The 12622-nt window shown below is 42.5% G+C and overlaps 1 protein-coding gene across 1 annotated transcript in view; it reads left to right on the top strand.

The window, feature by feature from the left end:
• Positions 1–12622, top strand: part of LOC144822681 (peroxisomal bifunctional enzyme-like) — a 499488-nt gene that overhangs the window by 206744 nt on the left and 280122 nt on the right. The gene's annotated exons all lie outside the window — the stretch shown is intronic.

Raw genomic sequence — 12622 nt, 5'->3', positions numbered from 1 at the left:
CGGCACGGTATTAAAACGGTTGATGCTGCTGCCTATCACAGTGCAAATTCTACATATAAATATGTTGTTTACATGTGAACTTCCTAATCTAGAAGCCATTCGCAAATTCAGACACAGACTGCCATTGTCCAGTTTCATGAGTACATTGTCTGTGATGAAGTTAGCTTTAGGCAATCAATGAGTTGAAGGAATATTTGGAAGCCATCTGTAGACTCTACTTGGTCACAATATGAGAGGATTCCAAGTTACTTCCTTACCAAAAGCAATTATTATGTCGTACGGGTAAGTAATGTTGTACATAAGTATACTAAGTTTTTTGGCGATGTACTAGAGGTAAGAATTTAGAATCTAACCTGGGCAACCAGTGGAAGCCTAAATCAAGATAAAGTATATTTTCACCCAGCCCATAAAACAAAAATATCTCTTTAACAATGCACCGAGTGAATAAATGTTAAGTTGAGAGAAGGGAAGAGCACAGGGCAGAATATAAAAAAAATCCTATATTTCATTAAGAATGGGGATCTAAAAGGCCTCAAACTATACCCCAAAAAAGTTTGCAGTTAAGATAACCTAAATAAGGTTTCTTACAGTAGAATTTCGAATAGTAAAATATGGTGAAAAAACTGAAAAGCTAAATCTTATTACCTTAAGTCTGAGCTTGAGTGCAAATTAGTAAATCATAGGTACCAATAATTAAAGGCTGAGCCCATGTCTGAAAAGAGACCAGAGACTAAATCCTGTACAGTAGAGCATGGTTATTGACATCCCAAGATTAAGCATAGTTAAATTTAACAAAGGTAGCACCCATATATTAGAAACGGTTAGAGGTCACATATAGCAAAGCAAATAAATTGGAACGCATGCAGCAGGGGCACTTAACAACTGAATCCCACCCCAGCTGAGATTGAGATCAATCCCATGGGACTTGCAGCAGAGCGTAGGCACAAGGAGAAGAAGATCGACTGCAGTCAAACGTCTAGAGAAGTTTCAAATAATATCGAGTTAAGACCTCAGTGGCACTCTTTAAATTGACGATTGTCCAACAAGGATGAAGCAGAGCTGCCATAGGCTAGTGTAAGCATAACAACCTATAGAAGATCTTTTCTAATGTCAAGAACAATTATGGCAGTGGTTCATTTTTTACACAACTAGAAAATATATAAATAATTTAGAAATTGCAGCTATACCTCTAGCTTGATAGGATGTAAGGCCTTTGTGTGCATCACCTAGAGTCTTGGCCTCTGGTGTCATCAGTAAACTGCTGACACACCTTTATGTCTTGTTCTCCATTGAGCCGCTGATGGCACACTGAGGAATTGGCCTTATTCTACCGCAGAGAATTGTTGGATGACTAAGCTGAGGGCATGAGCCTAGCCTAAACTCTTGCATGTTCAAAAGGACATATGAAGTGATATGGTTGCGGTGGCTGTAATGGCTGAAATAAATATTTCTGGTGATGTGCCCTAGAGAGACATAACATTCATTCTTTTTTTTGCCAGATGTTCAGCCAGAGCTAATCCTGTGTGCACAGAAACAATATGACCGCTTCTGGCTAGAACCTTGAAGCCCTCTGCTAATAGTTCTATGTCTGTTCCGTACTAGTAGTTCAAAAACCTGTCCAGTGTCCATCGCATTTCTGGTCTATTTGTTGTTTTCTTTCTATGTATGGAGGCTAACCTACTCCATCTGGACTTACGTAGGCCATGGATAGCAGTGACAAGGAGCCCCTGCTCCCGATTGTTTTTGTTTTTTGCATTGTTGACCTAGTCAATAATGTGTAAATCTTCCTAGTGTATTGCTCCAAATGATTCACTTCCATGTCATCTCTGTCTTTATGGTGTCTTTGTTTATTGTTTTTCCAGAGCCACTGTGTGTGGCGGATGAGGTGCTGGGTGTCCTTCCTTTGTAAGATTCCTTGCTGGCACCTGCTGCCACAACTAAAGTCCTGGTGCATTGACAGGGATATCACCTGCACGGAATTACCCGAAGTACAATCTGCCTTAGTCACTGACCCCCCGAGTGAGAATAAAAATAACAAACTGACAATGTCTCAATGCAGTCTGGATCATAGAAAGTCACTTGCAACAGATATGAGAGTGATCTTCTTGTTATGTTGGTTCCTCATTTTAGGATAGGAACAGTGCAGTTGAAACTGGTTTATTTCAATTAAAATTCTATAACCTCGGGCATGCACAATAATGTAATTTAAAGAAATATAAATGACTGTCTTCACTACTTCACCCATAAAACTAATAAAGGTCAAAATGAGTAATACTAGATGCAACATTTCTAACTTATTTTGTTTTATTTATTTGGAATTACTTCAGTGAGGAAGATTTCTTCAATTGGTATAATCGGCTATAAAAAAACCTTTTTAAAACATAAATGATCTAATCAAGATTGCAATGTTGTTAAATCATTCCACCCAATGTAGCATAGTCAATAGCATGTTGTTACATCATATGGCTAAGCCCATCTCTAGAGTGTAGCTAGCCAGTCTATTTTTTTCCTAATTACAAATGGTCAGTTAGTTTTGAGAGATAAGGAGGCCCTGTCCCAGTATCAAAGTTCCTTGTCTACTTACTGGGATAATGACAGTTTCAGTCCTCCACCTGTATGGAACCTAGGTGTTAGGCTAATGCAGAGAGTGTACATACAAAGGGCCTTGGGAAAACCATCAATTCAACTAAGGCTTGACTAAGGGTACAATAGAATTACAGACAGCTATGAGCTAGGTGAAAGGAGCTGGCCTGGCCTCTCCTATCATGCATTATGTATGTGAAAAACCTACTATTACCTTGTTCTCATCAACTGCCCCTCCCAGACTCTTTTCTCCAGCTTCTTCTTGTGTGGTTACCGTGCTTGGAGCGAAATGGAAAAGTGTTGTGGGGGAGTTCCTTCCACTTGGTGACCCTTCATCCAGATACGGTCACGTACTGGATGCTAAGGTCCGTTGAGTCCAATTCTTGATTACGTGAGGAAAGGACAACTTTTCCCAATAGCCACAGTGCATGCTTGCACAGAATAGTAAATGTGAAAAGTGGCAAGAGGACTCCAGGTAGGTAAAAAAAGCCCACTTGGCAGTCTTGTAGCAGGTACGAACTCCTGCTGGCATCAGGTAAGAGAAAACTGGCAAACAAGGATATTCAGAAGTAGAAGTTGCAACACCTAGAAGCAAAAATCAGGGACCAAAACAGTAGCAAGGGGGCAGAGAATCTGACAAAAAATAAGGGAATTAATGTGCTGTGGCACATCCTTCACTTTGAAATGCCTCTTTATGCTTTATGTATGATTAAAAAAGGAGCTGACATCACAGGAAAATGCTCTAATTAATCTTGGATTAGGAACCTCTAATAACATCCAATGGACAGATCACCATCTTGGGAAGGATCGTTTATAAGGCTTCTCCTCATCCTTTTCTGGCTTTCATTTGGTTGACAATGAACCCCAGGTTTTGTTTCCTTGCCCAATGATACATTTGTGAGTACCTCAATATTGGAAATCCTCATGACTGAAAGACACATGAATAGATGGACTCATTTGGTGATTGAAGAACTGTAATGTGAACTAAGAGATTGCAGACTGAGGACAGAAAAGTCTATCGTTGGCCATTGGGAAGGACAGCTGAATCTTGAAGCCATACACACAACCGTAAAATATCATTGTGAGAAGCTGGCTTGGTATATGGTGTACATTTATGTAAGTGGGCACCCTGCACTAACCCTGACAACCCTTATGGGGATTTTAGTGGATTTAGACAACCTTAGAAAGCTCTCTAAGTGGTAGCTGTGGAGAGCAGCCTCCAGGCTTAGACCAGAAGGAGTGTAAAGCTGCTTGTTTTACCAGAACATAATCTTATTGATATAGACTAAGTGAAAAAGAACAACCCAGTGTATTTATAAAAATATGCATTTCTTATATAACACTCACTAACACATACAGGTATCTCCTAGCCGGATATACGCACAATGCACACAATACTTTTCAATAGAAACCGGTAAGTAGCACATAATACCAATCCATACACTAAAATAGTGGAATGCTACCCACGACTCGAGTCCAGACTATACCCAAAAGAAGTAGAGCTGCCAGGGACCCAAGGAACCACCCAAGGTAAGTAACTAGGAGCCCCATGAAGGCAGTGTGCAGAGAGGGAACACGACTGCGAGGTCAATGCAAGTCAATAGCCAAGTCGCAGTTTTAAAGAAGAAGGACCCTTCCGAGTGGACTCTAAAAAAAAATGGACTCTAAAAAAAAAAAAAACTGTGGAAGACAGAAGGTTGGAGAACCACCCTACCCGTCGATACCTTAGGAACCAGGATACCTGCCCCAGGGGAGCTGGGAGTATAGGTGTGAAGTGGCGACGTAAACCGCTGTCGAATCCAGTAGAGGACTTCAGGAAGATGCCGTTGCTGGAGAAGGAGAAAGTGTCCGGTGGATTCAAGTCGAGAATTACCTGAAAGCAGAGAGGACAGAGTCTATGCCACTTGGAACTGACCAGGAGGCACGGAAGACGGATGCCCACCAATGTCGGGTGCTGCAGGAGAGTTGACGTGACCTTGTATCTGCAGCTGTAAGGACCAGGAGACACTATGGAAGACCAGGATCTGTTCACAAGCTATCCCACATCGGATGTCGAGAGTTGAGGCGTCGGTGTCCGTCGGGAGCACCAAAAAGTCTTTGCAACTGCAAACAACGTGGAAAGCGAAGAAGGTGCAGTGTCTGGACCAGCAAGGTCCAGGTGAGTCACCACACAAGCAGGGGAGTCGGGCAGGCCATAGCAATCAGGGGAGCCCAAAGAATATGAAGATGACCCTCAAGAGGACCCACAGGCCGGAGGCCCTGGAGTTGCAACAGTACCTTGAGCAGCTCACCAAAGAAGCAGGCCCACAATGCAAGTGTTGTGGTGAGGACAAAGATCTTGGTCCCTGGAGATGCTTGAGGTTTGGGGCTACTTGGATCCCGAAGATCTTCGTGGAAGGAAGTCAACAAGCCTTTGCAACTGCAAGTCAACGCAGTGCACAGGGGTTCGCTTCCTGCGGCTCCGACGAGGGATACTGGCCTTAAACTTGGTGAGAAGACCAGACAGGCCTCAAGGAATGTGTAGAACCACCACCTGTGTTGCTGAGCCTTTCGGAGTCCGTGGGCGCTCATGATCAACAGAAAGGGTTTGGATGATTATGGGGTCCCTCCCAAAGGAGGGGCTGGACAAGGGGGAGGATACACCCTGTCCTTTGTCTAGTTTTGTTCCAGACCGGGAGCCAGCAGCTCCCTGAACTGGTTTGAACTGGACTATGCATGGAGGGCACCAAGTGTGCTCTGCACACAAACTATGTGGCTCTGGCAAGCACTCCCACCCTGCCCCAATACACTAAATCCTGTCTGGGAGGTGGCTAAACCTCCCAGTGACAGGATAACTATTATTCTGGCTTCCCCTGACCAAGCTTGGCTCAGCAGCAGAAGGGCGGAACCGAGTCTCTGACTGGCAGCAGCTCTGGCTGGCTGTCCAGGTGTGGAAGACTGATACTCTGAGCACCGAGGGCCCCCCAGAGGATCTTTACAGTGCATGGAATCATACCTCCCACACCATTGTGTATAGAATCATACCCCCCACACCTTTTGTGGTGTGGGGGTATAATTCCAACATGTTTGATACCAAACATAATAGGATTCGATACAGCCAGTTTTGAGATGGTCACAGCATAATGACGCAGTGCCCCTCTATATGTCATATGGTAGTCTCACTTACAACCCAGGAGAAGGGACCCCATAGCTTGTAGTGGTGTCCTGCTCATGCAGGGGCACCCTCACACTTAGGACCAAGCACTGTTATATTCCATATAGGTACCCTATATAGGCCCCGGTTCACAGCAACCTTTCACCTATATCCTTCCCTACAGTTCATACATAACGGTTCATATGGACTGACCTTTTACCTAGATACAACACTGCATTCAGAACACAGGTTTTTCCCTGGTTGATGCTCATACATTATGCATGAGACTTCTTGGAAGCACAGCAGGATGAACATCTCCTGTATAATATCTATGTTAAAGTTCAAGCCCGACGTCATCCTTTAGGCCGACACAGTAACACAGCAAGGTAGGACCCCAGAGGAGACCTGTAGGGATATGTACATCATGTCTTGCTCAGACACTCAGAGGAGACCGTGACTTCCGTGCTGACACACTCACCAGAGACGCTGAGGTTCCTGCATGCAGACGCTCCACTAGCAGTGGTCTAATATCCCTTGCGGGGTGTCCAACTTGAGACCAGGACGGGGTCTCCTTACTCAGGTAATGGGGTCGACTAGACCTTAGAGGGATTCTTGGCATAACGCATAACACCTACACAGATGCCAGGTACCTTTAGTTACACCTAGTTAGGGAGGCATCGAAGGAGTACGCACTTTCTTATCATGCGTTTTATGTTCTTGTATATATTCATGATTCCTGCAAGATGGTAGAACATACCATCCCTTTACTTTCAAAGTACTGCTCACTATATATCTCGGTTACTGTCTAATGGTTGTTACAGCAAATCTATTCTGCACTAGAATAACAACTCTTCAATAAATCCTTATTGAAAAGCCCAGACTATTTATTCTGTGCATCTCTGAGACAAACGAAGTAAGCACGAGTGACTGAGCGAAAAGTAGTATATTGTTTCCACGATCCTAAGGGATCAGGGTTGTTATTTTCTGAGGTTGCCAGAAACTACTGTCTCCCCTATAAGAGGAGATTCTAGTGGCGCTGTGAGCTAGCTAACTCAAACAGGTTAACATATCCAGTGGGGGTGCTCGGAACCAGTCTGCCACCAAACCCACAGTTAGTTATCCAAACGCACAGATACTGTATAGGATATATAGTACCTACTCGACAGCAACCTGCCTTCAGGATTAAAAGGACTGCTCTTTGGGTGGCGTATTGGTTTTAAGTGCAGTGACCTTCGATATAGGTAAACCTATATTTTTCGTAAGTGGTGCTAGCCACTTACCAAACCAATTTAGGGGAGAAAGCACAGAGACTGGGGTCCTGATTTTCAGGACCCCAGTCAGACTAGTCAGAAACCATCAAAGCACCTGGCAAAAAGTGGGGGGAATCATGCAGAAGGATCCTACCTTCCTACAGTCATTTATAGAAAATGAAGAATAAATACCTTCCCACACATATACGAGTCTAGGTCTTCCGGTGAGGGAACAAAACACCTCTTCATACCTCGAACTTCAATTTTTCACTCACTAAGAGTCAGAACAGGATTGTTCAGTTACATAAACGGGGCAAGAGTGATATTTGCATTTTTTGTTCAGGGGAACATGCCTTCTAAGAGCACGAACTGAGAATGAAGTGCATGCCCTGGAGGAGTAATAATACTCAGTAAATCACCTTAGTAGGAGAAGGCATATAATAGTTAATCTCTCCTAGCTTAAAAAGTAAAAGTAATATCTTTGTTAAATTAGGTGACTGCAGTAATTGTGGTATAAATAGCCACAGTTAGACTGCTGATAAGAAATGATTGTAAAATTATGATTTTTGTGTGATACATGAATTATGACAAATGTATTCTTTTCTGGATAAATTCGCAACTGAAACGCAATACCCCTTTCTCCTAATGTAATAACTATGTCTAATTTATTAACTGTAATGGCCAAAACATACTATGTACCACGGCTTTTAGTTAGGTTATTCCTTCACCTGGCACCCTTCAAAATGGCCGCCGCGTTAGCACACCCTTCTCACTTCACAAACACCAGACTTAATATTGATCACATGGTCTCTATCACATGACATGTAGAGACTTAATGGAGGTCAGCTCCACGGCAGTTAACAGCCACCCAGAGCATCGCCTCGACTGTTTGCAGGGACCCCATTCAAGGACCTCGAATTTATATCACACGGTAAGGTTCATTCCGTCCACCACGGCTCCGCCACGTATAACGATCATAGTTCACTCATCATTCCATGCTCCTCGTTATACTGCTCTGCCAAGTAAAACGAACTTATTTCACTCCTCATTCCATGCTCCTCTTCCTTCACAGGTTGCATTGCCTCCGTAATAGCATAACTCGCCAGCCAATTCTAGGTAAGCGTTATCGTAGGTTCCTGCCCGCATTCCCCGATCCCTTATATCCCTCAATTAACTCCAGCTCCTTTCTCCCACAGTCTCTGGATAAGCTTCGCAAAACCTATTTTATACTTCGCTTCGATACTTCATTGAGATATCTTCGCGGTAAGCACGATCCTAGAAATCACCGCAATCACATTTTTCACTCACGCCATTTCTCCTTTAGCCCACGACATCCACCCCTCTGTTTTCACCGGTAGAAACTGTTCAGTGTTTCGTGTTTCACTGCACTTTATTTTAAATATTTTCACTCACGCCATTCTACTGCTCTTTTCACGGTCCTCCCAACGCCCGGAACTTATTCGTCCACTTCCTTCGACACATCAATAAATCGCTTTTAATACTGTTGAGACATGCAACCTGAATGGCCCTCTGACTAAATAGCAAAACTGTATATATGCTTGATAACCACGTTAGATCGCTCCTCTCTGGAACATTAATCTTTATCATATAAGGCAAATTAATCAATTGTTTTTATTAGGAGACGTTGCCACATAGAACTTTTGTTGGCCTTGAATTGGTTTTTACATGCCTTGACTATGTGTAATTGAATTATTTTCTCCCTCCCCCCCCCCGCACCCTAATTTTCTCCTTCAATTTTTTTCTCCTTCAATTTGTGATTATGTTTTATGTTTATGTGGTTTTAAATTCTCAATTGGGCTTAAAGTTGATAATGTATTGTTAAAACAGGCATGAATTAAATGTCCTGAGGATGATCCTCTTATCCTTTTACAGGAATAGAAACGCTGTCGACACCATATACACTATATGTTTTTGACTGTATTAATATAAGCATGTCACAATAGTGTATTCACGTTTCATCAGTCTGCATGGTTAGATTGTACGCAGACCTTTTTCTCCTTGCCAGACACTCTCCTTTGTATGTCAAACTTGTCTATATGTGGTAGTTGGACACAGGCTGTGTCCCACTTGGATCTATATGGATAACTGACTACCTTAACTTATGATATATTAAATTCTGTCCGGCTGGATAAAGAATATAGAAACATTTGATCTATATTTATTTTTTCGCTTCCATCCTACGTTGTCTAGGACCACTGTTTTAAGAAACACTATAAGTACCCAAGGTCCCTGACCAATTGCTTAAATTGGGTTCCCTTGTACTTTGAAACAACATGAATTGCAGCATCGCTGTTAGACTACAACAAGGCATAATTAGCTGCATAAACACATGGTTCTACATAATATCACTGCACTTCCATATAGCCTCTACATTTTTTACTAATCTGTGGGGTTTGACTACTAAGGAAAACATAAAATGTGTTTGTTATTAATATAAACAACAAACGATTATGGGTGGAATGCTTGTATATCATAGACAGGTCATCTCTGGGACTACATTTCAGTTCATAGCATTTCTGCCCACTTCCCTAATCAAGGTGAGAAACAACAAGGTGCTGAAACATTTACAATCAGCCCTTTTATTGTTATAATTATACATTTTTGACTTCTAACTTTATTAGTTTGATGTATTTACATAGTTGAAAAATTACCCAACCCCATTAAATCAAACAGAATTAACCTGTGCCATCCTTCTCTCTTGACCTGGTTAGGTCAATTTCTTTTTTCCACTATAAAGCCTAATCCTTACAGGTAAAGAGAGTTATTAGATGTGTCTCTCTCGTCTGCATATGCCATTTATGGAGCTTGTCAATATGAAGGGTGCAACAATGCCAAACAGGTGTGGAATTAATTTGTCCAAGTCTACGCCACATCAAATACACCACTTTAAATTGTAGCCCAGGGCAGCAAATATCTGCCCATGAATGCCACAGGTTGGGCACAGGGTGTAAAACAAATCCTCACTTTCCGGCTTCAGCTGATACATTATGACATCTTCTTGGTTGTTAGGTTTATATAGTCATGGGTAACAGAATGCTTCTATGGCCTATTTCAAATCTCCTGTAATAACTTGGCAGCCTAGGATGGCCCATGCTCTGAACTGGTACTTCGAATATCCTGTTTATCTAATTTTTGTATTGATAGTGTTCTTGTCTCACATATATTGCCAGCATCCCTTTCCAAAGGAACACAGCGTGATCTTCTCAACTAGGGCTGTAGACAATAATATAACTAAGATAGACAACACTGTTGTCCTCATGACTAGTCAGCTCTTGGATGGCTCTCCTCAGAAATCTGGCTGCAGAATTCACCCCCTCCCCCTCCCCCTCGGGCACCCTTTTAGAATGATAGTACTCCCAAGAGGTGAGAATGCAGCTGCATCTTTGACACCTTTGGTTATGATAATCTGTCTGTAGTCTAAAGTTAAATCAAAGATACTGAGAACCATGGCAGACACTGACTTATGAAAATGTTCAGCTTCAGGTATCGAGTGTGCATAAATTTTTGGTGACAGACTTGAGTACCGCTTCAACTCGCTCACGCATCCAATCTTACATATCTCATTGATGTCAGTACTAAAATCGGTAACGGAGGTCTGACCCCACATTTGATATTTTCTGGCCAAATTACCAATTGGATACAACATTTTACAATGGCCACTGACGTGCCTGAGGATCAAAATCCGAATTGATTTATATGTATCCTGATGAGACATAGGTCTTGTAGCAATATATTGTACTTCACAGTTCCAGAACTGATTCAGTTGACACTAATAGCACTATGTCCTTACAACGAAATATTTATTAATGTGTCCACATTATTCAGCATCAGCTTCCGGCTGACGCAACCAATCATACCAGTCCATAGGGGCATGGGTTGCAGTGTTAGAACACAGGTCTAGAATTATAGCAAAGCATACGTGGCTGAGTTCTGCTTAGGAGATCGCAGACCTCAGTAGAGTAGAGGTCTAAAGGTCAACAATGAGAAACAAAATAGGCACACCTATTGCTCCAATGGATTTCCCACACACTCCTGTCAGCTCAAGCTTAATGGGACGGCTTAACAACCCCAGGTGATATTTCCTTCATCTATGTTGAAGACTGAACATTTCATTTTTATAGTATCTGATGAGTTTGTGCTTCCAGTGAAGTTTCTTCTGATGTCTATTCCAGTGCCAAACCTCTCCATTTTGGGACTTTACTCTCATCTTAATAAGTCCATCTGTGACTGTCTTTAGCTTGCCAGTGGGGTCCTCATTTCTTACATCCATGAGGAAGGTGGTGGGGTAGCCTTGCTGATGCAAACATAGCAAGGTTTTCTCTATCAGGGACTCAACTACTTTTGAGTATGTTGCAACAAGATGTACTACAAACCTGATGCACCAAAGGTTCTGGTATTAGTAGTCTATTTCTGTAATGGTCCTGTCTTTTCTAATTGGAAATTCTGTAATGTTTCAAGATAGCAATGCTCCCGACTCCTTGTCTTGGTACATCCTCTTCCCATACAAAGCAGTAATTAATTATTAGTGATAGCCTATCTTCTAAAATTACAACAGCTATAGTTATTATTGTCTAACTAGATACATATGAGATCAGAGGTGATATTCTAGGGGCTTCACATTAGAGAAAGTGAAAGAGTTACAGCAAAACATCAAACACCAAATGGTCTTTGAAGCATTTAAAGCAGCTCAACTTGCATAAACCTTGATTAAACATCAGTCACCAGAGTGTAAGATTAATTTGGCCAATATCAGTAAAAAAATATATGGTGCCCATCCTAAGGGCCGTTTACGATCTCGCTAGGAAAGCCCTCCATATGACTCTGATGCGGAGGGCTTTCCTAGTGAATCACGCTATGCGAGTGCGACCAAACGCGTAAGATGCAGCCATATGCTGACAGACTCTGTTCGCTCAGACTCCCTTTTAACTCTAAGGGTAGCCTGTGTACCGGCGCTTACACAGGCTCCTGTAGCAAAAAAGGGGTGGGTGGAGAAAAGTGTACACCCTGTGGTGGGCACCCTCTGTTGTGCTTCACACTGTGCATGCTTGGATCAGGATGAACCATGTGCACCCCCTTGTGACCGATTCGGAGGGCTCTGGGTAAATGGGGGGCCTGCTACGGCCCCCCGAACTCTGATTCTGACAGCCGTTTCATCTCACTGACACAGAGTCGATACAGCTGTCCGAACCGTGCATCATGCTTGCTCGTTCAGAATCCGGCTCCATTGCGCCGCACGATTCAGCTCCGAACGAGTCGGACGGACAGGATCTGGTTTGGAAATGATTCAGTCGACCAGGACGAGATCTTTGCATTGTTCTTGGTCGTTCGGAATAGGGGGACGAATTGGATTGACTTGTTCCGGAACCCGTCTGATGGTCTTCCTAGCCAAATCATAATCGACCCTTAGTGGTTAAATCTTTATATTTTGAGATCCTAAAATGAGGTTGTTACCAATCTGAAAAAGATGTTTAAAATTCTTCATTTGGAGAACCCCCTTCTGCAAGCCTTTCTGTGTTTAGGACCCTAAATTGGGTTGAATAAGTAGTGAGCATCAATACTGAGGTAATTTTGAACATCAGAGCTAGTATCAGTGCTGACAATGCTTAAACAGAGTCATTTTTTTTACGTTCTTTCA

Source organism: Lissotriton helveticus, chromosome 3_1, assembly GCF_964261635.1.
Source record: "Lissotriton helveticus chromosome 3_1, aLisHel1.1, whole genome shotgun sequence".
Lineage (NCBI taxonomy): Eukaryota > Metazoa > Chordata > Amphibia > Caudata > Salamandridae > Lissotriton > Lissotriton helveticus.
The sequence above is the reverse complement of the archived record's forward strand: the minus strand, read 5'-3'. Positions and strand labels throughout refer to the sequence as shown.